Genomic DNA, 25,013 nt, shown 5'->3' on the forward strand with positions numbered 1-25,013 from the left:
GCCCCTTCCTGCCTAAAAAAAAAAAAAATCAAAATCATATTTGATGACTGTGTTAGTATAGAGATGAACAGAATCCAGATTGAATTTGTTAGTATATAGTCATTATTATTAGATTCAGTCTTTCATTCTGATTTTTAAAAGAAATGAAAATTAAACCATTTTCAAGCCCCCCTAGAAGTTTTGAGAGCCATATGCCTGTGCCTGCGGCACCCAATGGATCCATCACCCCTGAGTCAGTCAACAAATATTTAGCCCATATGGCAAGCAGAGCTCTGGACTGGGTCCCGAAGGGACAGGAACAAGTAACCTACAATGGGGGTGGGTTGAGGGAACTTTCACTCACAGAGAGAAGAGAAGCTAGGATTGAATATAAAACAGGAAAATGTATGGGGTGGGTGGGAAGAACAAGGGAAGAAAGTGAGGGTGAAGAGAGTGGAGACAGTGCATTAGTTAGGAGATTACTACTGCATCGAAATTATTGTTTTAAGGGTCTGAGTCAGCTTGATGACAGTGAAAACGGTAAGAAGGAAATGGACGTGAGAGAAAGCACATAAAAGACAGGAAGAGTAGGAAGTCATTGATGATGCTGTGGTGCTAGATGGCATCTTATACCACAGTTCCTAAAGGTTTTATGTCACATTAGTGTGATTTCCCTGTGAGCTGGCCTTCAATATTTCTTTTAAAATGTTCTCTCTTTATTCCCTGTTCCCACAAAAAGACAGAGCTAGACTTATAAGTATAATTAAAATGTGACTTCAGTTGAGCTAGGTGACCATGTTTCCATCTTGTTCTTAACAGCCAGCTCATTTCTCCCCCAAAAATTTGCATTTGTTTAAAAAATAATAGAAGCGTAATTTAAAAGGAGATTGGTTTAAATTCTTGTTCTGGTCCTTTTCATTTGTAGCTGCCTGGTCAGAATGCCCTTGCCGTCCACCACGTCTGGATAGTTATCTAGTAACAGATACCGAATAAATGACCTATTTGAGTGGAAATTGAAATCAGCATTTTAATGCCAGTTAAGTCTGTTTTCAAAACCATGTGCTCCTTCCTCTAAAACTGGCACCAATCAGTGTGGTAGCTGGTAGCCTTTGGAATAACCTTCTAGATATTTTTAGTGTTCTTTCTGTGAAAATACCAATGTTCCAAAAAAGGAAGACCGGAGTGAAAAACCCAGACCCAGAAGATGCTCAGAGATATGCCACAATACGATCAATTATTTAGGAACTAATTTCCCAGACCCTGTGCTAGAAAATTCATACATGATGAAGTCAGTGCCTGTCATCAGAGTTCACATTCACTGGAGAAGACAAAGAAGCAAAGCAGATGACAATCTGATGTAATGTGTATAACTGCAGACACATGTCTGGGATGCAACGGGAACAGAGGTGAAGTTTGCCTCAGAGCTGGGAGGACAAGAAGAAAGTGACCCAGGAAGGCTTACAAGAGAAGGTGGTACTTAGGCAAAGATTGCTAGCTGCCCACCCAATATCTACTCATTTTTTAAATTAACCTAGTGCCAGTTTTTATTCAGTGTGGAAATATGGTCAACTGAAAGATTACATTTCTCAGTCTCCTGAATGATCATGTGACTAAATTCTAACCAGTGAGATGCATAATAAATGAACATTTTGATCAGTTTGCCAGGAAGACTCTTTTTTTTTTAAAGATTTTTTTATTGGGGAATTGGGGGGATGGGAACAGTGCTGGGGAATTGGGGAAAGGGGAACAGACAAGTTGCTGTCGTTTTGTTCTTCAGTCTAGTTGTGGAGGACGTTGCTTCACTGGCCCAAGTTGGCACCATCATTGCGCTCTTCTCTGGCGAGGCAGATCAGTCGCCGGCTTCTGGACGGCCGCTCACTGCGGCTGCTGGCCGCTCACGCTGGCTGCTGGCCACACACGGTAGCCCATGGCAACCCACTGCCACAGGGACTGCAGCCTACGCCGTCGCCGGCGACTCACGGCAGCCCAGCTCCAGGTTGAGCTGTTGTTCAGCATCTTAGCTGTGGAGGGCAGTGTCACTGGCCCTCATATGTGGGATCCGAACCGGGGCCCTCTAGCATCCCAAGCGAGTTCTTAACCATTGCGCCACTCGGCCGGCCCAGGAAGACTCTTTAAAAGGAAGGACACATGACTAGAACTTGTCCCTTTTTGCTTTCTCTCCTTCTTTCTCAACTGGATTGTGGACGTATTAGCTGGAGCTCCAGCAGCCATCTTGTAGCATTAGGTAAACTTGAAAATGGGATCCAAGGACTAAGGATGGTAGAACAGAAGAATATAAGAATCTGAGTCCCTAATGATCATGGTGCCCACCATACATCTCTGGACTATGTACCTCTGGACTCTCTTCATATGAAAAAAATGTAAACCCATGTAGCTTAGCTATTATTATTTTGAGTTTTCTTAATTCTAACCTATGTTGTGGCCATTGAGCTAAGTTTTGAAGGATTAGTAGGAATCAGCAAGGTGGACAAGAGGCAGAAGAGTTTTCTAGGCAGAGAGAAAAACGTTGGCAAACCCCCAGGAGCATAATGGTACATGGAGCACAGAGGGACTTGTAGATGGTTCTGCTTGGCTGAAGCTATAGATAATAAGGTTAGGAAGTAGAGCAGCTACTTTCTTTCAGGCTAGTTACCTCAGCTAACAATATGTCTGATCCTTTAGTCATAAATGTTCATCCACTCTAAAAGATGGCCATTACTTCGTAGCCCCGGAACACAATGGGAGCTTTGGTCTTTGTCAGGTAGAGAGAGCACCTGTACAGTAATAGGAGGGAAAGTGGAGGACCGAGCAGATACCAATAAAGGTGTGTGTTCAGGACCTTCTGCTCTGGGTAGGTTGATGGTTCTCTTTTCTCTGTGAAGGAGGAGAGCGTGAGCCTGGAAGAGGAAGAATCTGAGGAGAGTAGAGGAGGTCTAAAACAGTTGCTGCTCATCATACCTTTGTACCCTTGTTTACCTAATTTTTCCCTATTTAAAATAATTGCATGATTCTGCTCCTGCTTCTCTCCACCTGATCCAGAACTTGCTTCACGTCCCTCCAATCCAATCCCCACTGCAGAGACTTCCCTGAACACTGGGACAGTGCCCCCTTCTCTGAACTCTTTCCTTCACTCATTACACACAACAATTGCTTTGGGCCATGTCATCGCTGTGGTAGTCCACAACCTTATGTTCAAACATAGTGATAAAAAAGAAACAGAAAGAATAGAATGACCTTTAGGATTAGCTGGACCCATGACTTTGGATACTCAACTCCTCAAAGAATTTGTTTTCCCCAACTGCAAAATGAAGGGAAAATCACCATCTTCAGGAGCTGTTATGAAGATTTAGAGAATTCATATATAGTGCTTAGCACTGTGCCTTGTGTATAACAGGCATTTAATAAGAGGTAGATTTTAGCATTATTTCTACAATACATAGTATGCACTTAATAATCACTCTTGATTAAGGTGGATCTTGTCCCCAGGGTCCTTCATCCACGGTATCCATCATTTCGAAACTTCTTTCTATATCCCCCTTGCCTCCTCAATGACCACATCACTTTCTGATGATGGAAAGATCCTACTGTTCATTCCAGTTTTGGACCAAGGGTCTTAAGTTCTGAGGTGTAGAATGGAAGTTCCATGAGGGTAGGGACCGAGTCTGCCCTTAACTTCAGAGCCCAGTAGAGCAAGGAACATATAGGGGGCGCTCAATGCATACTTATTAATTGAATGAATGAAAGAATGAAATGAATGAATGAATCTGAGGCAGGACGTCAGCAGTTCCCTTTCCCTTTATTTCCACTTGAGTTACTGAAATATCCCTGTCCCCTCAAAAATTATCACTGGCACATTCTCAAATCTTTACGCAACTTAACTCTTCATTTCTTTACTTTTGTCAATTTTATTTTGACAGAACAGGTAATAAGAAAGCAAAGAAAGATCTTTGGGGAAAACATGACTCTTAAAGCCTTTTTTGAGGGTCCTGAGCTGGCCAACGGTAGGTTCAGCTCTTACCTGTACTTAGGCAGGCACTAGCGACACAAAAGCAGGGTTTGTGTTCTTGTTCCACAAAGCACCTGATTCATGAGACAGCTTTGCAGGAATTTAATTAGTGAAGGAATGTGCAAAGCTTAAGCGCTTCAGATGTCATTAACCATTGGGGAGGAGAGAGGGAGGGGAGGAAAGCCTAACAGATGTTTGATTCAACCTCGTTCCTGCGAAACAGATCGTTGCACACATCATTTTTATTTGGGTAGCTCTTGGGTAAATTTTGTTAATGATATTTCATTCTTTCAGGAGCCTGGTTTAACATGTATCCAGTTTAAACTGAATAGAAATATACCTTCTGCCTCATGAGGAGAAATAAGCTGATTTTTTTTAACTCTGGATATTTCAGGAATGTTTTTGTAAAGTCATTATTTCAGTGCTCGCTTTGGCAGTACATATACTGAAGTCATTATTTCAACACATTGAATGCGTGTTGATCCATGAATGAATGTGAAGTTATAGTTTCAGAAAGTTAAGGTGTGGTCAATCTGTGAAGGAATTGCATGTTTTGGTTTTAATGGCTGTAAGTCTTTAATGGCTCTTGACTCCTTTTAAATCAGATCACTGTTTTGTATATGGGAGAGTATTGCGTGATGTTGTTAGCTTAAACAGCCAGGCAGCATAGCAGCGTCTGGTCCTGGGCTGGCGTGGGAGACAAGGTACTGCTAGAGTGGACCTGAGCTGGACTCTGGCTGGTTGAAATGAACAGCATTTTCTGCTCTTTTACTAAAACTAAACCTGCCTTTTTACACATAGGAACAGGCTACTAGATTCAATGGTGTTATAGAAATAAGTAATGCAAAAGTCTCGAGGCCATCTGATTTATCTTTCTCTCAGCTCCTGTTTACAGCCAATTTGTCAGCATCTATTCCAAGTTCTTTTTTGTTGTTAACATCTCAGGATACTCGATTTGGGGTAATAGAATTAGAAAAGGAAGGAAAAGACACACACCTACTAGACTTGCTTTGAATTTCATGTGTAGGCTCCAACTGACTTTTGAGAAATTCTAAAGAGCAAGTTCCTAGAGCTTTTTTTTCTCTCTAGAAATGTTAGCTTAATGGTGTTCTGAAACTGATTGCTGCCAAGCCTAAATTACACTCTCTCAAAGCATAATACCAACCACTCACAAGATGAAAAAAGAAAATCAGCAAAGCAGACTTCCTGTCTTGGTTGCCTTGATTACTGGACCTCTAACAGGCCAAACCTGTAGAAATTAACACTTAACTATCTGCCACTGTCTTCAAGGTCACCTTATACTCTTTTCTAAGTTTGACCATTCTAATATAACAGTAGGTTGTCACATAGGGTAATTCACCCCCAGAATAAAGAGGTTTTCTAATATTAGGATGTGACACAAAATATTTTGGATAGTTAGCTATGTTTCTTCCATAGCCTTTTCCCTTTCAACTTTTATTTTTAATTGAATTGAATATTTTTAAATTTTGTCTTTCATTCAACCAACAGCTACCTGTTGAGTGCCTACTCTGTGACAGGCTTCAGAGATATAAGGGAGGCTAAGATGCAATCATGTATTCACAATGTGGTCTGCAAGCTGTGGCACTCAGGAACGGGGAGAGAGGGCTGCAGGGTCGCTGGAGCTAACTGCGCACAGCAATTCCTGGAGAGGTGTTAGGATTAGGGTCCCCGTGTACAGTTGTGTTGGTGGTGCACTGATGGGGGTGCCCAGGTGAAGGGGCCAGTGGGGCTTTGCATTAGTCTGAAAATGTCTCCAATTGGGGAGAAGGGAATCTTTTCCTAAATCTTGCATAGGCATTATGTGTGTTAGCCGTGAACCAGTGGGATATATACACACTTGACTAACCATAGTTTTTAGGTAATTTCATATTTTTGTACTAAAATTTTAACATCAAATTTTTATAGCATGCTCATTCAGTTCAATATCCCAGAATCAAAAGAGTACAACTCTCACCGAGTTTGTAGACAGGTCTGTTGGATGAAGTTAGTGCACAAAGAGGAAACTTATTTGTTCCACCCTTTAATGCTCCATGTGGATGGAGGAGCACCACCTCTATCCCCCACCTTCAACTGACAGAAAAAGCCCGTTGGGGAGGCTACATGGGCAATTTGCTGAGTCTTTCAAAAAGAGGACAAAGCTAAACAGCAAGTTCAAAACACATTACATTTCAATAGGGGCAGGTTTAGAATTTTTAAAATAACATAGATTTAGGAGAATGAAGCTTTGGGCAAACTATCTCTCAACAGACATGTTTTCATACCAACATTTCCTGAACAATTGATGAAGAAGATTCAAGATAAACATGCTTAAGGAGAAAGTTTTAGATATCAACAAATCAGGGGTTTTGCTTGTTTTGCTTTTTTGTTTGTTTGTTTGGTTAGTTGTTTTGTTTTGTTGTTTTTTCCAGTTTAAAGAAAACACTGAGCATTTTCTTGTCTTCCCACAAATCTATTTTCTAGGAGATATGATGAATCCTCCAGATTGGCAGTCACAGTAAGTTTAAGGAATGGAACCCCATGGTTAGCAAGGGGTTGCTGTATTCAAATGGTAAGTCAGAAGGGCTCCCATGCCCTGCTGGTTATGTACTACTCTGTCTCAGTGATTTCAATACATTATTGGAGTGTTCTCTGGAAGGCGGAGCCTGTGTCTGCAGGTATGCAAAGAAATGTCCTGGATCTACCCGGCTGAAATAGGTGGGATCAGTCTGGACAACCTTAACCCAGGCTGGGAAATTTCCCTCCAAGACAGGACACAGGCAGGGTTCCATGGATCTGGTCCACCTTCACTGCTAACACCATGAGCAGTCCTGGATTACTGTGGGATCCAGTCCTGGATCACTCAGCCCATAGGCTCCTGGCTTCCCTTCCTCTCTGGTGATGGTGTACAGGGCTGCATCAACCGCAAAAGAGATCACATTCTAGAAATGTGGTGATTGCAGCATATGAGAAATATCATACTGTGCTTGTGCTATAAAATGCCAAAAGGAAAAACTTTCCATGACCAGAAAATGAATTATTGTTCATGTTTTTCTACATACTCTGAGTGAGATTTGTGTGTTTGGTCATCATCAACAAAGCACAGAAACAAAGAGCCATTGAAGCCAGCATTCAGGGGCTGCAGGATGCCTGATGTGGCATCATGAGTAATTCTGTGACTAGTATTAAGTGGCTGGAGTTAGGGAAATGCAGAGGCCAAAAATACATATTGTTTCAGTACAAACCTGCCCTGAAGAGCCATGTCATGGTAATAACAGTGTTTCTATCTCTTACTTGTGATACAAACATAAAAATTAACCCAGACCTGCACATTTGACAATAAAGCAGTTGGCAAGATGATTCCTAGACTTGAATAAGAAAAGACAGCGTCTGGACACTATAAAGAAACTGACTGGACGTGTCTCTTCTCCCTTCATTATTTGAAATCCTCATCACTAAATTACTACACCTCACATGGGCCCCTGAATTTTGTAAATACGTTTATAATCAAATTGTTTATAATAGATAAGAGTCCCACAAAAAAAAAACACAAAAAGACACATTTCCCCGGGCCCCTCATGGTCTTGGGGCAGCCCTGCCTCTGGTTCACTTGGCTGGAAAGCGCTTTCTTGTCTTTAACCACCCACCATGTTGTTTGATATGCTCTCAGTACGCCCCTTGAACCCCTGAAGAGGGGGACTGAGACCCTGCCCTTGTCAGGCAGCAGGTTCCCCATTCAGTTTCATTCTATCCCCAGAGAATGGCCTGCCACTGTCTTCACAGGGTTGGCCTTACAACGCTCACAACTCACTATATGGACTTGGTTTGGGCCTTGGGGACTGAAAGATTATTTAACAATTCATTCAACAAAGGCATTTATTCAGTTCTTGCTCTGTACCAGAAAATGTGATCAGCACAAGATTTACAAAGAAGAATAAGACTAGGTTCGCATCCCCTAGGAGCTCACAGGGTAGTGGGAGGCAGATCAATAAGCAGATAGGTTCAACAAACCAATGCTATCAATAGACATAGGCAGAGTGTAGACGGAGCACAGAGAGCATTGCAGGTTCTACACAGAGCGAGACCTTAGGGGGCCTCACAGAAGTCTCTTTAAACAAATCTTTTTTAGCTAAGCTTTGAAAGGTGAGTGAGGGATTCACCTGCCAGAAGATGGGATAGGAGGAAGGGAAGGGGCCTTTGAGTCCATAGGTAAGTTGCTGAACTGGGCATGAGGCACGTGACACATCAGGGAAGCAGGTTCTGTGTAGCTGGAGTGCAGGAAAGGGATGGGTAAGGATGAATCTGGAAAAGCAGGAAGAGTCCCAGGTTGCAGCCCCAGAGGAGGAAAAGGCCAGGTTAGTGATGGGGAACTCCACACTGATGTGGATAACTTGTGTGATGACAAGTGGTAGGATGGCATTTTAGTTAGAAATGTTTTGGCTACAAGAAAACCCAACTAACAGTGGGTTCTTTTTTCTCCCCCAACAAAGGGTCTAGACTTAGAGGGCTGCTGACATTGGGTGAGAATCACAGCGCTTCAGCTCTGGACATCATGTGAGCATTCAAACAGGAAGACATGGAAAGAGGCATACGCATGTCTGGACCAGCTTTGCTCCATCCCAGCTGTCAGCTGTTTTCCACCCTTCACCAAGAAGAGGAAGGCAGCAGAAAGCAGTCTCTGCATTATCGGGGGGCACAGGGAGGTGGATAAAGCAGGCCAACCCATTTGTGACCTGTGCCCAAGTCAAACTGGCCCCAGGCTTTGTTGATACCCTGTTGCCACTTTGCTTCATTTTGCTCCCCCTAGAATTTGAAAGAGCAAGAACGAGGGATGTGTATGCATGAGAGGGGTGTTTCAGAGGAGATTCATCTCTAGTTTAAGCGACAGGAGCTATAAGCAAGGAGCTGAGCCCCCTTCCTCAGCGGCCATTATTAGGAGGGAAAAATGACAGAATAATGATTAATAGCCACAATGTATTGAGCAGTGTTCATTGGTCACGAGTCGGGCACCACACTAGCTGGCTTCCATACGTCTCAGCTAATTTCAGACTTGGATATCACTGCCCATTTTAAATTGAGACTCGGGGTGCTTTTCTTGCCCAACACCATAGAGCTAGTAAGTGGCAAGCCAGAAGGCAAACCAAGACAGGACACCTAGGTCCCCATACGTGGCCAGCTCCTTGGCACTGCTGGGTACAACCTTGACCAGGAAAACCAGGCCTCAAAAGTTTATCATGAGCTGAAGCATTTGGGAAAATGCTGCTAACCAGGCCAGGATCCTTCTGACAAGTAACTTTTCTCTTAGCATCCTGTGCTCACAGCTCAACAGCTGTACATAGGAAGCCCTCCATACCATTAAAGGACAAATATTTTTCCCTTTTCCTTTTCTTGAATCATCTGAATGATTATCCCAACTACATCCTAAACCTCGGCTTCTTTTCATTTCTTGTGAACAAACATGGGGGCCCGACAGGTGCTAAGTGCTGTTGAGTCACTGGAATGAAGAAGTTGTGATCGAGTCCCCTCCATACCCACACCCACAGTCACCTACTAGGGAATTATTACTCTGTTTTTCTCTGTTAGAGTCATAGCGTGAACATTCACTCCCAACAGTACTTCTATAACATTTTCATATGCTTAAAACCTCATAAATGTTGTCTATAATAATTATTGGAAACCTGGAGTAATAAACATTCTTACTTGGAGAAAAATGATCAAAAGGGAGGGAAGAAATGTTTGCTCTGATTTTGGTGGGCCCTGGGTACTTTGACAGAGTGCTTAACAGGACTTTATAAAGATAGCAGACGTGGAGCACAATCGTTTAGGAGGACAGGGAGGTGAGCTAGACAAGATTTCTGCCCTGGCAGAGCTGGAGAGCACCTTTCCATCCACAGCTGCCTCTCCTGGGTGCTGACCAGGCCAAAGGAACCGTCTCAGGCACCCAGGCGTTGCTCTAATCATCCGCTGAATAACTGCCCTTAGAAAAATAAAATCTGAATGCCTTTTCAAAGGAGATTATGGGATCTGTTCTGGCCCTCTTTAAATAAAGGACATTTGCTTATCTCCAGAATTGTTTCCTTGGCTCATCTGGAGAGAGGCCTATGATTTAGTGACCTTGTGAATTCCTCAGCAGCCCCTGGATTCCATAATTCCCTTTCCTCCGTCGCAGGTGGAAAGCAACCATAGCAAACCTGCCTTCTTTCAACTTTTCTACGCTGTCTTCCTTCGCAGCTTTATTGTGTATTGGTTCCCATGGAAACAGCAGTGTCCTTGCTGTGAACAGAACTTAATCACAGCCCAAAGGGTGACATAGAGTACATTTTTATCTTGGATTGAAATTTGTATCCTGATTCATGACATGGAAGAGAGAAAGTAGAAGAAGAGGAAAAGCAGAAGGGGAAGAAGGATAAGGGGAGGGGGGAGGAGAGTAGGAGGGAGAAAGGAAGGGTGGGGGGTGAAAATGATTCCGTGTATCTGCAGGAGAAACTGTTGGAGTGGAGGCTGTTGGTTGAAATGTATACGCCCCTCAGCATGGGCCAGGCTGGGTCTGTCCCATCTCTGTCAAAGGCTCTGCAGAACCAGAGCTATGGCTGGCCCTGCTGGCTGCTAGCCTAATGTGACTTGAGAGGCACCTGTTCCAGGGTATCTCCCTCACCTGCCAGTCACCTTGCCTAAAATTCCACCGTGAGAGGTCAAGTTCCTTAGGAACATTTTTCAGTCGTGACACAGGTCCCAATAAATGAGGTAACAATTTAAGCCACAATCAACTCATATTTTTATAGGATATTTTGCTAGACCCTTCCTCAGGACCTAGCAATTAGTAGAGCACCAGGTGCCCTGGCGCTTAGTAAACAATAAAGTTACAAGTGTCCAGAGAGATTCCCACCTCCTCTTCCAGGTCTCCGTTCTGCTGACCTTATCAGCTGCTTCCCACCATCTGAATACCTACTCTGCACATCTACCTACAAGCAGACCCAGGTTGGTGGAATTTCAAGTTTATAGGATTTTGAACCCTCTTTAAGAAAAAGTATGCAAAATTACAACTTTAAAGTTAGGTACAAGGTCTTGAAAGGGGCCCATGCAAATGAGAGGCTTAAACTTCTTTAGTTTTGCGGTAACTCACTTTTGCATCTATTACCTGATTTAATCTTTAAAACAACACCATATCTCTTTCAACAAAAGAGAAAACTGAGGCTCTGTGAGAGTCATCACAATTTACTAAATATTACTAAAAATTTACAAAAAAAAATTGGGACTCCTCAGGATTGATAATTAGGAATTGATCATCGGGGGAAGTCTCCGTAACTGTTTTTTTGCATAAGCATCAGTTATAACATGTAGAATCAATCCCACTTTTCCAAAATGTGACTTTCACTTCCCCTTCAAATTCAAGCCAGCTGATGGAATTGGATTTCAGCTGTGGTTGGAGTGCTGGAGATGGTATCGCGTATCCCACTTGCAAATAATTGATCGGCTTCCTGCAATGCATTACGTGCTCTCACCACAGAACAGAGATGGAAACTGAGACTGTCAATCGGATGGCTGGTTAATATCCACAGGCAGTGTGTGTCCTATGATTCAGGACTGGAAATCAGGACCAGCCCGTTAAACAATTGGACAGAGCAGTTTCTGGAGTCCTCCTGGTATAGCATTGAGTTACATGGATCCTCTCAGATTCACACTGGAACCAGTCTTTCTTTCCTTTCCTTTGTTAGTATTAGCAATATTATCCACTCTTCCATTTATATCTAGTTAACTTAAGATAGATACATTCCAAACACCCTCACATGCAAAGGCTCCTAAGTGTAGCTCCTCTGGCGTTGTCTTCAAAACGGCAGAAACTCAAATAAGTCAGAAAAATGAAATCTCTCCCACCTCATTTTTTCCTAAAACCATCATGAATATGTTGGAAGAGGGCTGTTTAGCAGCATACCTTACAGCAGGCCAGCTGCCATCCAAAGTGAGCACCAGTGGGGATCCATCCAAGATGAAGTCACAGAGAGCTGGGTGGGAAGAGGAGACGCCCTCCCTCAAGGAGGGAGCAGGGGTGGGAGGGAGTGCCCCTGCCCAGAATCCAGATTTGCATATTGTGCAAAGTGTTTGCATCTGAGGCTTGAAACTCCCAATCCAAATCGTTCCTAAGGGTTTCCGTATACAAAGCACTGTTCTTAGCCCCATAATGATAGCATAACTTCATTAGAAGATTGGTAGTATTTTTATATCTATGATAGAATTTAATCTATCCTCCAATGTATCCTCACAACACCATGTGGAAGGAGCAATGGTTCTTCATTTTGACAGATGAGAAAAATGAGGTTCTATGAAATTAAGTAATTCTCAAAGTCACCAACCTAGTCAATGATGGAGCCAAGGTTCAAATCTAGTTCTATGTGACTCTTGAATCATGCTTCAAATCTTGGTGACATTTGTGGGGTGTTTACCATGTACCAATCGCCATGTTAGCAATTTAGATAGAGATTCTATTTGATCTCCACACTGAACTGTGAGGTATTTTATTCCATTATCAATGAATCTATAATTTAGTCTGGAGAAGAGAGTGAGGTAATGAGCTATGCATTTTTAAACTCGAATACAAATCAGAATAAAATAAGTGCAAAGGAAAGATAATGAGTTGGCCGAATCAAGTGTTCTGAGATGGATTAAGAAGAGTTTGGGGCCAGCCGAATGGCTCAGTTGGTTAAGAGTGCGAGTTCTGAGCAACAGGGTCATCGGTTTGATTCCCACATGGGCCAGTGATGCTGTGCTCGAGCTGAGCTGCTGCTGAGCTGCCAACAGATGGCAGGATGGCTCAGCTGGTGAAAGCACGTGCTCCTAACAACAAGGTTGCCAGTTCAACTCCCACATGGGATGGTGAGCTATACCCACCCGAAACTAAGATTGAACACGGCACCTTGAGCTGAGCGGCTGTGAGCTGCCGACAGGTGGCAGGATGGTGACTGGACTTGGAGCTGAGCTAGCTGCGCCCTCCACAACTAAGACTGAAAGACAACAACTTGGCTGTTCCCCTTTCCCAATTCCCCAACACTGTTCCCCTTCCCTAATTCCCCAATAAAATCTTTAAAAAAAAAAAAGAGTTTGGATTTCCCATCAAATCAGAGACACAGGGATTCCCCATAGAAGGACTCAAACGATCAAAGACAGGGGCATATTTGAGAAATGGTGTGTCTAGTTATTGTGGTTTGACTGAAGCACAATTTGTGTGTTAAGGGATATTAGGCTGTGGAGGTAAGTAGGCACTGACCACCAGGATGACAACTTTTCAGTTAATCTGGCAGACAATGGGAGAAAGGTGATCAGGTTAGAGCTAAGCTTTCGAAAAGAAAATGCCACAACATTTATGGACCAGACCAATGCAATCGTTTGAACAAGAGGAAATAAAGGTCTGAATTTGGGTAGGATTAGAGAGGATGGAGGGAAGGGTCATACAAGGGACATGTCTGAAACGCTGGATCTGTGTTTCCGCCTATGCAGAAAAAGTTCACACCGGAACCCTATTCACACTGCCCATGGTCTTTAACTAGCCCAGGATCCCACAGGGAGCCAGAAAGTATCTCTGGGGAAAATTGTTTCTTTAGCATATGTTGACTCCCTGGAGATGCTTGAGGCCTGCCCCAAATCACAGGGGTGGCCCAACTTCTGTAATTACTGGACAGTTTTTTCCACGCCTATGAGCCTGGACTCTCAAAGGGGCAAGGAAGAGAATGGGATAGCAAAGAGCTTGAGAAATGGTTTGTGGGTCTGGCAGAAATGTTGGCTGTCATCGGACACAAAATCTATATTTTGTAAACATAATTGTTTTACAGCTTTCTATATTTTCTTTTTCATTCTCCCTTTGTATTTTCTGTGGTGGTGCTTTTTCAAATGAAGTTCTTTCTGAAAATTACTACCTGTCTCAGCTGTGCTAAAAGGAAATAGGAAAAGGGGATTCTTTTCTACTTCAATCTGAATGTTAAAGGTGCAGGAGCTTAAAGGCTCAGGGTGGGGGGGCGGGAGCTAGAAGCAGGTGGGAAACTCAGTGAGAGTTTAGGGAAGAGGCCGGATGGGTTTGAGCAGCTGTTCCTTCTGGCCCAGTGTATCCTTCCAGCCCTCTTCTCCTGGCTTGTTTGGATTTTGTGTAATTACCAGTGGGAGTCCCCTTATTTCTGGATACACCACTGACTTTTGGTGATTTATTTATAGAAGACCCAAGATCGAAGTTACCTTGAAGGACAAAATGAGTGCTGATGTAACTCCAGTGTCTCCCTCCCACACCCTCATCCACAGAGCTGCCAGAGTGATCAATTTGAAAAGCAAACATTATCCATCACCCCAGAATAAAATTTCTCCATGCTAACCAACTGATCTGGTTTCTAATTACCTTTTGGGTCCAATTGTCCTAGAGTTTATCTTCTAGCAATGCTGAACTGCTTGATTTTCTTATCCTTGCTCCTCCTGAATTTCCAAAATACACACACAGACAACATACATGAGTGCATGGCTCGTTCTTGTACACACACACACACTCACACACACACACACACACACTGGCATTTGTAGACTGAAGTGTGCCTTCCCCTACTTAGAATGACCAAATCTTTCTCATCTCTTAAGGTTCAGGAAGCTTTCCTGACTTAATTCTGGCTGACTCAAATGCCCAACTTCTGGGGGCTCCCATAGTACCTGTAATGCATCACTGCCATTGGCACTTAATCAATTTGTATCATAATAATTTGTTTATAAGTCTGTTTTCTGAATCAGCCCATGGCCATGGGCTCCTCGAATATAAAGGTGAATTTTCCTCATGTTGGTATCACTGTCCAGTAGTCACTTGTAGATGCTCAATGCATGTTTAAAGAATGAATGAATCCTGAAAATTGTCCGATGTAATGCTGTCTCTGCAAAGACCCAACTTTTCTTTAATGTAGAGAAGTGTTAATCAGCTGCACGAGGAGAAATAGCACTTGTGTAGACAAACTTTATACTCATTTTTAAACAAATAAAGATGAAAAGCATATTGATTGGTTAAGCCTGGGCTTCGTTCAGAATCTCCAGGTTAGGAGCTCTGAGCCCATTGGTATTTTGTATTTATTTATACATGGCAGAATCAGGCTTCCTGTTTTGAGAGAAACTGTTTCTCACAAAGCTTTATTATAATGTTCAAACAGTCTCACAGACATCAACTCGCTCTCACAACACCACTTTTTAGTGTAAACAATCAGAAATGCAAGGATTAGATTCTCCTTCAAGCGCATGTGGGCTTAAAAAGAAAGAGCAGCCATGCTTGGCAAAATAAGCTCTGAGCTTTATTGAACCTCTTTTTAGACGGAAGCTCAAGACTGTCAGTCAACCACAGACACATCTGGGGCCCACCATGCTGACTGCAGGAACCAGAGGAAGAGATGAGCCAAGACAACCTTTCAAGCCAAATATTTTTTCCCCTTTACAATAAGAGAAAAAAGCTTGACTAGATGCTATTAGGTACCAGTTGGGCCAAGGACCTTTTTTGCTTTTCAAACAAATAGGCCTAAAAGGCCAGACCCCCTGGCTACCAGTAATAATTCCCATTGACATAGAAAAGGGTAAGCAGTTACCTTATTTGTTGTTGTTTTACTGTTAAGTAAATGATTATCTGGGAATCTGAAATTGGGCACAGCAGGGAGACAACAACTGCACAAGCTTTCTCAGAACTGCAACATACAACTGCACATGCTTTCTCAGAAATGCAACATACAACTGCACATGCTTTCTCAGAAATGCAACATACAACTGCACATGCTTTCTCAGAAATGCAACATATAACTGCATAATGCTTTCTCAGAAATGCAGCATACACACATATCAAGGGCACTGGGTGTCACCACTGCAATGTTGTTGTCAATGTTTTCCCCAACTTGAACAATTGGGAAACAAACAATTAAGAAATTAAAAGACAGTGTTTCTTGCACTTCTCCTCTTTGGGGGGTCTAGGTTGCTCTTTCTTGTGTGCACAATAGATTCACTAACAAAGAAAATTTTGAAAGCCCCGCACATATGCTCATATGTACATGCTGAAAACCACATGGGATTTTTCCACATTATAGCTTACACTCAGAAGTTCAAGCTGTCATTAAGCAAAGGGAAAAGGCTGCTTTCAAGCATGAATCATTTTTCACAGGCTTCATTAAAATAAAATAAACTTCCTTGCTAGTTAGTGAAAGGCAGTGGGAGGAGGGTGGGGAAGGAAATTCTAAACTCTTCCTTCTGTGCTGAAGATAAGGAAAGATGGCTCCATTCTTGCCATTTGAAAAAGGTAGAAGACAACACATCCATTCTTAAGATAAATAAAAGTAAGCACAAGGCTAGCGCTGGAGACTGGCTAGCTCAGAGACTCAAAATGAATCAACAGCAGAAACGTGAAGAAAATTTAGGTTTTCTGATTCCAAGACCAGTGCTTTGTCCCTGAAGCTTAAATATTTCCAGAAAATGTTATAATGTTATAATGTTATAATCAAGGTTATAATAGTTGGACTTATATATTTTAAGGGAGGTTGTCTTCCTGGATATCTTAAATATATCACAGTATCAATCTCTAATTACAACTCGTCTCTTCCCCCACAAGTTTAACAATATATTTGAAATAATTTGTTTTAATTTTTTTCAAGTTTAAAAAATAATTTTAAATTTTGAAATATTTTTGACCCATCCAAAAAATAAAAGTAAGAACATCTGTGTACTCATCATCCAGCGTAAGAAACACGATACTGGAAATATAATTGAAAACCCCATGATACTTCTCTCCTCCCACATGAGTAAAACACTCTCTGGAATTTGATGTTTATCATTTGTATTTATTTACTAGATACAGGCACTCTGATAGACACTGTTCTAAGTACTTTACAAATATTGACCCATCATTTATCCTCATAACAGCCCAATGAGTTGGATACTACAATTATCATTATTTAACAAATGACAAACCTATGACACAGAGAAGTTAAGTAACTTGCCCAAAGTCACCTAGCTATGAAATTACAGAGCTAGGATACAAATTTAGGAGTTGGGATCTAGAGTCTGTGCTATTATTAACCACTGTGCTATACTACCTCATGCTACCTATCTATCCATCCCTAAACAAAACATACTATATATTATCTCAGTATTGTCACAGTGCTATCATTTTACAGTATGCATTCTTTTGCAATTTGCTTTTTTCCTCTCAATATTTATAATATTCATACACATGAGTGCAGGTAGTTTTAGCTCGCTCATTTTCATTGCTGGTTATGACATCATGTGTGATCATACAGAATTATCCATTTTCATATCAATGAACACTTAGGTGTTTCCAGAATGTTTTTCTACCCCAGACATTGCTGTTATGAACATTCCTGGGCGTGGTTCCTGTGCACACATGCATTTTTTTCTCAAGGATGGGTGCCTAAGAGGAGAGTTGCTGGATCAAAGGGTATGCTTATCTTCAGTTATACCACATATTGCCAACTTATGCTCACATTCCCCAGCAGGTGAGTTCCCATTTTCCATATTATTGCCAAAACCTGGTATGATCTTAAAACTAGGTATAATGTATTTTAACTTTTAAAATTCTTTCCATCTTGTTTTAATTTGCATTTCCTTGATTACCAGTAAGGCACAAGAGCCTTTTAAGCAGGTTTTTATGAGCACTGCCTGTTTTTACCACTTTTCTCTTGAACTGTCTTTTCTTGTTAATTTTTAGGAGTTCTTTGTGTGTCCTGACTAATAACCCATGTCCATATGTTCATTAGAAATATTCTTTCCCAACATGTTCTTGTAATGAATATAACGGGCATGGGAGTTAAAGACACCACTCAAAAAGACAGATAAATACATCAACTAGAATTTTTAGGTCATAAAGTAGGCTTATGTTTAACTTTGTGCAAAACTTCCAGACAGATTTCCAAATTGGTTGTAATATTTTAAACTTCTGCCAGAAATGTATATGAATTCTATCTGTTTCACATTCTTATCAGCATTTGGGTGGTCAGTCTTTTAAATATCATCCATTCTAGTGGGTGTGTAGTGATATCTAACTGTGGTTTTCATTTGAAATTCCCTGATGAGCTATGATTTTGAACACTTTTCATTTGCTTCTTGGCCACTGTGTATCTTCCTTATGAAATGTCTGTTCAGATATTTTGCCCATTTAAAAAAATTAGGTTGTGGGCCGGCCGAGTGGCATGATGGTTAAGAACTGGCTTGGGATGCCAGAGGGCCCCGGTTCGGATCCCACATATGAGGGCCAGTGACACTGCCCTCCACAGCTAAGATGCTGAACAACAGCTCAACCTGGAGCTGGGCTGCCATGAGTCGCTGGCGACAGCGTAGGCTGCAGCCATTGCTGCAGTGGGTTGCCATGGGCTACCGTGTGTAGCCAGCAGCCAGCGTGAGTGGCCAGCAGTCGCAGTGAGCAGCCGTCCAGAAGCCGGCGACTGATCTGTCTCGCCCGGGAATAGCGCAATGATGATGCCAACTTGGGCCAGTGAAGCAACGTCCTCCACAACTAGACTGAAGAAAACGACAGCAACTTGTCTGTTCCCCTTCCCCAATTCCCCAGCGCTGTTCCCATCCCCCAATTCCCCAATAAAAATCTTAAAAAAAAAAATTAGGTTGTTTGTATTTTTATTATTGAGCTGTAGTTATCTCTATATTTCAGATACAAGTCCTTTGTACAATATGCGTATTATGAATATTTTGTCAGCTCACTCATAGCTCCACTGGTATTTCTTTCTCCCCTGGTCATTCTTTTCTGCCCAGTCTTGTGGAGTCTTACTCTGCATACGCACAGCTTAGTATTTGGCCAAAGAGAAACAGCCTTCTATCTAGGCCCCTTTTTTCTGTGTAGCATCCTCCTCTTTGGGATTCTGCTTTGCAGATTCCAGCCACCTCAGGAGCCCTGAGTTCTAATCTCTCTATCTCCTTGATTCAGCATGGCTGCCATGCTCTGTTTGAGCACGGTCTTCCTATATCACAATCTGTAAAGCACCTCCAGGCAGATATCCTGCTGATCAGGGGGCTCATCTCATTTCTTTCTCTTCTCTCAGGAACCATAGTCATGTGTTTCTTTTGTAATATTTGAAAACAGTAATTAATATATTTCACCTAATTTGCAATGAAAGAGCTAATCTGGTGCTAATTATTTCATCATAGCGTAAGAGTTTTTAGTTTTTAATCATAAATGTATTTTGTATTTTATTGAAAATATTTTTTCACCTATCAGAATTATCTTGTGACTTTTCTTCAATTTGTTATGGTGGTGAATTACTTTAATAACCTTTCTAGTGATAAAATGTCCTCATATGCATAAGATAAACCCAACTTCATAGTGTTTTATTTTTTTAATACTTGCTAGATTTGTTTTGCCAATGTTTTGTTTAGGATGTTTATACTCATACGCAAGAATGAAATCGGCCCATGTATTTCCTTTCTCATACTGTGTTGAATTTTGGTGTCAAGGTTATGCTAATCTTTTAAGAGATATAAGGGGTGTGTTAGTTTTCTGTTGCTTCTATAGCAGTTTACTACAAACTCAGTGACTTAAAACAACACAAATGTATTATCTTATACTTCTGGAGGTCAGAAGTCCAAAATGAGTTTTTGGCCAAGACTAAGGTGTCATTAGGGCCACATTCACTCTAGAGGCTATAAGAGAGAAAGGGTTTCACTGCCTTTTCTATCTTCTTTGACTCATGGTCCCCTTTCTGCCAGCAATCACATCACTCTGACCTCTGCTTTGTCATCATATCTCCTCCCACTCTGACTTTCCTACCTTCCTCTTTCACTTATAAGGACACTCATTTAACTACTTGGCCTCCCCTACCTAATCCAGGATAATCTCCCTAGCTGAGATCCTTAAATTAATCACATCTGCAAAGTTCTTTTGCCTTGTAATGCAAATATTCACAGGTTCGAAGGGTTAAGACATGGACATCTTTGGGGAAGGGGCATTATTCTGTCTACCACAGAGGAGAGAACATTCCCCAATTTTCTTTTTATTGAAAGATCTTATATACAATTGCAATTATCTCTTCCTTGAATATTTGATGAAACTTATCTATCAAATATGATCACATATATTTCACATGAAAGTTTGCATGAACACACTGCTCTAAATTTTACTTTTATTATTTTTTAACTAACAATATATTTTGAAAATCAGACCATCACTATATTCAGAGACATCCCTTATGACTTTTTGTAACTTCATAGTACTCGTTGTCTGCGTGTACCATGGTTGTATCAAACAGTTCCTTATTTTTGGACATTTGGGTTGTTTATAGTCTTTTTCTAAAAGTACAGTGCTTCAATGAATAGCACTATACATATGTCATTTCATATTTTTGCTAGTGTATTTTTAATATAGCTTCCTAGAAGTGGAACTGGTGGTTCAAAAAGTAAATACTTCCTTTGTCACCCACGAACTCATCACAGAATATCTTGTCAATCTTTTGGATTATTGCCAAGATGATAGGTAAGAATTAGTATTTCAGTGTACTTTTAACATATCTTTCATATCATAAGATCGATCATCTTTCCTTATGTTTAAGGGCCATTTACATTTTTTGTGAATTATCTAAGATAGATAAAAATGTATTATTCATACACTTTTTTATAGGGCTATTGGCGTTTTTCCTAGTTTTTGGATATTAGATATCAACCACTTTTAGTGATATAAATTACTGATATTTTCAAATTTGTTATTTGACTTCGCTTGTGATGTGGGGTCTTTTTCATTAATGGTTTTATGTTGTCGTGCAAAGTATTTTTCCATTTATTTAGTTTTACTTATATATATGTAATCAAATTTATTGTTCTTTTTTTCTTATTGATTCTGATTTTTGAGTCAGACTTAGGAAAGTTTTCTCCATTCTCAAGTTATAAAGGAATTTAAGCATATTTTCATCTAGTGCTTTTATGGTTTTATTGTTTAGACACATGTCTGATCCATGTGGAATTTATTCTGGGTTTAGTGTGAGGAATGGATCCAGTTTCACCTATTTTTTTTTTCTTATTGGGGAACAATGTGTTTTTCCAGGACCCATCAGCTCCAAGTCAAGTCATAGTTTTCCAATATAGTTGTGGGGGGCGCAGCTCAGTGGCCCATGCAGGAATTGAACCAGCAACCCCAGTGTTATGAGCACGGCACTCTAACCAACTGAGTTAACTGGCCACCACCAGTTTTACCTTTTTCAATGTAGTTATTCAGTTGTCACGCCTCTTCTTATTAAGAATTCTATCTTTTATTCACTAATTTTTACATGTTGCCTTATCAAAACTGAATTCCCGTATTCCCTTGAGTCTATTATAGGGTTTTCTAACAGTCCATTGATGTGCCTATCTACTCATGAGCCAATATTACACAATTTAAGCATACAGGCATTACAATCTATTATAATGTTATACATTTCTTTACTTGGTAGAGCTAGCCCTCTCCTGTCATAGCTTTTCTTTCTGAAGGTTTTTCTGGCTATTCTTGCTCTTCCGAATGTTTATTATAATCAACTGGTCCCCAGTTCCAGGGGGAAAAAAAAAGAAAGAAAAAATTCAGGGAATTGGTATTTTTACATGGAATGTATCCAATTTATAAATTAAAGAAAAAATTACATCTTCATGATTTTGAACCTTCCTACCCAAGAATATGACTTTTCTATTTGTTTCTGTCTATATTTGAGTCTCTAAGGAATATTTTATAGTTTTCCTCAGGTATGCTTTAGACATTTCTTGTTATCTATGCTATAGTTGTTTTCATTTTGTTTTATTTTATTTTGCTATTATAAAATGGACTCCTCTTTTATTATACACTTTAATTATTGTTTGTATATATGAAGAATATTGACCTATGTATGTTGGTTTTTATAATTTGTGACTTTATTAAATTCCCTTATGGTTTATAATAGTTTTCCCATTGATTCTTTTGAGTTCTCTAGAGAGATAATCATATTGTCAACAGGGATAGTTTTAGCTTATCCTTTCCAACTCTTATGTCATTAATTGCTTTGCTTGTCTAATTGCATCATTGGTACATGTTAATTTGATTATTTTCCGTTACCTATGAATGTAGAGTCAAATGGCTTGTCCAATGAATTTCCAAATTTCCATCTGTTAGACAGAAGTCCCGATCTCATCATTAGTATCAATACTTTCATGCCTGTATTTCCTCTCATTTTAATAAAATAATAAGTGCAAATGTGATCAACTATTCCTGCTGTACCAAAATCACTGCTAAGGGGACAAATAGGGCAAATGTAGTCAAGTACCAATATTGGGCAGTTGTTAGGACCTGCTTAATGAGTTCTCCTGAGTGATCTTATACGAAAAGACAGCTTCTCAAGTAGGAAAGGACTTAATATTAAAAGTAATGCAGGTAAGAACAAGTGGTACAAGACTTAGAATTTTTAAAGGTTGAAGACTAGCTGAACATTTTCCATACCTGAAAGATACCTGGGGCAACTCTCTTCTTTAAGATACAAATGTTTTCAAACTATTAATGTGGATACCCACATTTTCTTCCCAGTAAGTGCTTCATATTTAGTACTTGCACATCTTCTCTCTCTTTAAGCCCTCTTATTTTTCTTCTTCTCTTACTAGAAAAGAAAGGATAGAATAGCAAACTGTCTTTGCCCCTCAAAATATGAACTCTCAGGAGCATTTGAGATCTTGCTCCCTGGCATAGATCATCAGTTTGGCTCAAAAAAATCTCTTATAAAAATTTTTTAAAAATCAACTCTCATTCTTCTACCTAACTTATTTAATTCTTTAGCTAGACTCATTTGCTTTTTGCAACTATCAATAACCATACAGGCAAGGCTTCCTATTAGCTTTACAGAAGCTCTTAAACAGAGGCCCTTGAAAAATACTGTTTTATTATAAAGTAACGTATACCTACAGTAAAAAAAAAATACAGATACGTAGGCATTTTTTTCTTCTGCAATTGTTATTCAAATACAAATGTTAACACTTTAAAGTATTTTGTTCTATTTTAAAAATATATTGTTTTACAATGGTGGATACAAGTCATATATTTTCAGAACCCATTCACCAAAGAGTGAACCCCTCATGTTCATTATAGACTTTGGGTGATATGATTTGGTAATGCAGGTTCATAGGTTGTAACATGCACCACTGTAGTTCAGGGTGTTGATAGTGGGAGAGGCTGTGCATATGTGGGGGCAGGGGTATATGAGAAATCTCCCTACTTTCTGCTCAATTTTGTTACGAACCTAAAGCTGCTCTAAAAAACAAAGCCTACTAAATTTCAAAAACATACATATTTTTATGCAATGTTCATGTACTATTATGAACAATCTGTTATTTTCATTTAATGATGCTATACATTGTCTAGTATTCTATTTTATTAATATTTTTCACTTAACTTTTAAATCACTTAACATTTTTTTCACTTAACATTTACATTGCAATTGAATGTCTTACAACCAAACCTATGACTATTTCCCAGAAAAATTCACAGAAATAAAACAATGACTCAAAAGAAATGCACATTTTAAGTGCTTTTGATATTTATCATCATCTCTCATAAGGGCATACTAAATATTTGTTGATTCAATGAATGAAAATTGGTAGCTTTTTGTTGGGAGGGAGGGAGTGAAGCATGAGGGCAGCTGGTTTTTTGTTTGTGAGGGAGCCTGATACCTGAGAGAAAGTGTAAGAGAAAAAAAATCCCAAATGTTTTTCAAACCACAGCCTACTACCCCATCTCCCAAAGACTTGTGACATCTCAAGTGTTAGACAGTTATAGAAATGCTTGTGTTATACCCCCTCTCCCACTGAGACACTGCCCTGTAGGACTGTGTGGTTCTATGACAAAGATAATAATGAAGAAACAAGGCCAGTATATCCAACTTTCAGAGATAGAAAAGTCAGCTAATGAATTTCAGATTTTCAAAATGAGGGTCAAATTATTGGGTTGTCGGAAAAGTCATGACGTAGTTTTTCTATTTTTTCATTGCAAAAATGCGTCATGACTTTTCCAACAGCCCAGTAGTAGGGGCTGTCATCTGTGACCCTGCATGGGGCAGTAGGAGTTGCTGGGCCTTCAGCCAGAGTCGTGTCTGGGCTCCCTTCTTGGTTCTGCCACTCATTGTCTTTCCGGATGTGGCCATTGAACTCTTCTGAGTCTCAGTGACGTCATGTGTTCTAATCAGCTCGTGAGGACAAAGGGAGTATGTGTGTCCAGTACTTAGCACAATGTTTGTTGCATAGTAAATATTCACTAAATACGTGATCCCTCCCCGATTCTATAACCAGCATGCCCCGATAATATGGATCCACTGAGGGATGATGTTCTATTTCACAGAAAACCCTATTGCAGTTCTCTCCATATAAAAACCCTACTTAGGAATGACTTGTTCACAGAAATGACAATGGCAGCCTTTTCACCCCCTCCCCCATCTCTGCTACCAAACCACTTGCTGCTACATCTTTGGGAATCTCCTCCCTGGCCCACCCTGAGCTCCCACAGGACAGGACACTGCAGACATGCTCCCCCCTTCTTGTGTGTCTCTCACTGCTATCATGCTCTGCATAACCTGCCAGCCTATATTGGCAGAATCCCCCACCTCTTCCTTCTGCCTGAAGGAGCCCCAGCCTCACACCCTCAAAAAGTTGCAAACTCTAGAAGCCCTTGTCCCTGGGCTGGGCCTGGGTGTACTCTGGCATTCCCAGTTAGAGCTCCAACAATTTTCTTACAGCCATCTATCTACAAACAGTGGGGAAGTCGATCCTACTGTCCCAATTTATTTTATGACAAGCAAGTTCATATAGTAGCAAGAAATCTTGACCGTGAACTCAGGCTGCCTGGTTTCTGCTTCCCATTTTGCCACAGTCTAGCTGGGGACCTTTGCCCTAGTCATTTTGCTTCTCTATGCCTCAGTTTCTGCATATGTAAAAAGAAAAGACTGGACTAAACAATAATTCTTCCGGTTGATCATTCATCATGTGCCAGCCCCTATGCCGGGTGTGTGTGTGTGTGTGTGTGTGTGTGTGTGTGTGTGTGTGT

The 25,013-nt window shown here is 40.6% G+C and overlaps 1 non-coding gene across 1 annotated transcript; it reads right to left on the reverse strand.

Moving 5' to 3' along the window:
* Positions 1 to 21,093: 21,093 nt before the first annotated feature.
* TRNAM-CAU (transfer RNA methionine (anticodon CAU)) lies at positions 21,094 to 21,167 on the reverse strand. Its single transcript has one exon. It is a non-coding gene; the product is annotated as a tRNA-Met (tRNA).
* Between the last annotated feature and the right edge of the window lie 3,846 nt (positions 21,168 to 25,013).

The sequence above is a fragment of the Hipposideros armiger genome, unplaced genomic scaffold (assembly GCF_001890085.2).
Source record: "Hipposideros armiger isolate ML-2016 unplaced genomic scaffold, ASM189008v1 scaffold_23, whole genome shotgun sequence".
NCBI classification, from domain to species: Eukaryota; Metazoa; Chordata; class Mammalia; order Chiroptera; family Hipposideridae; genus Hipposideros; species Hipposideros armiger.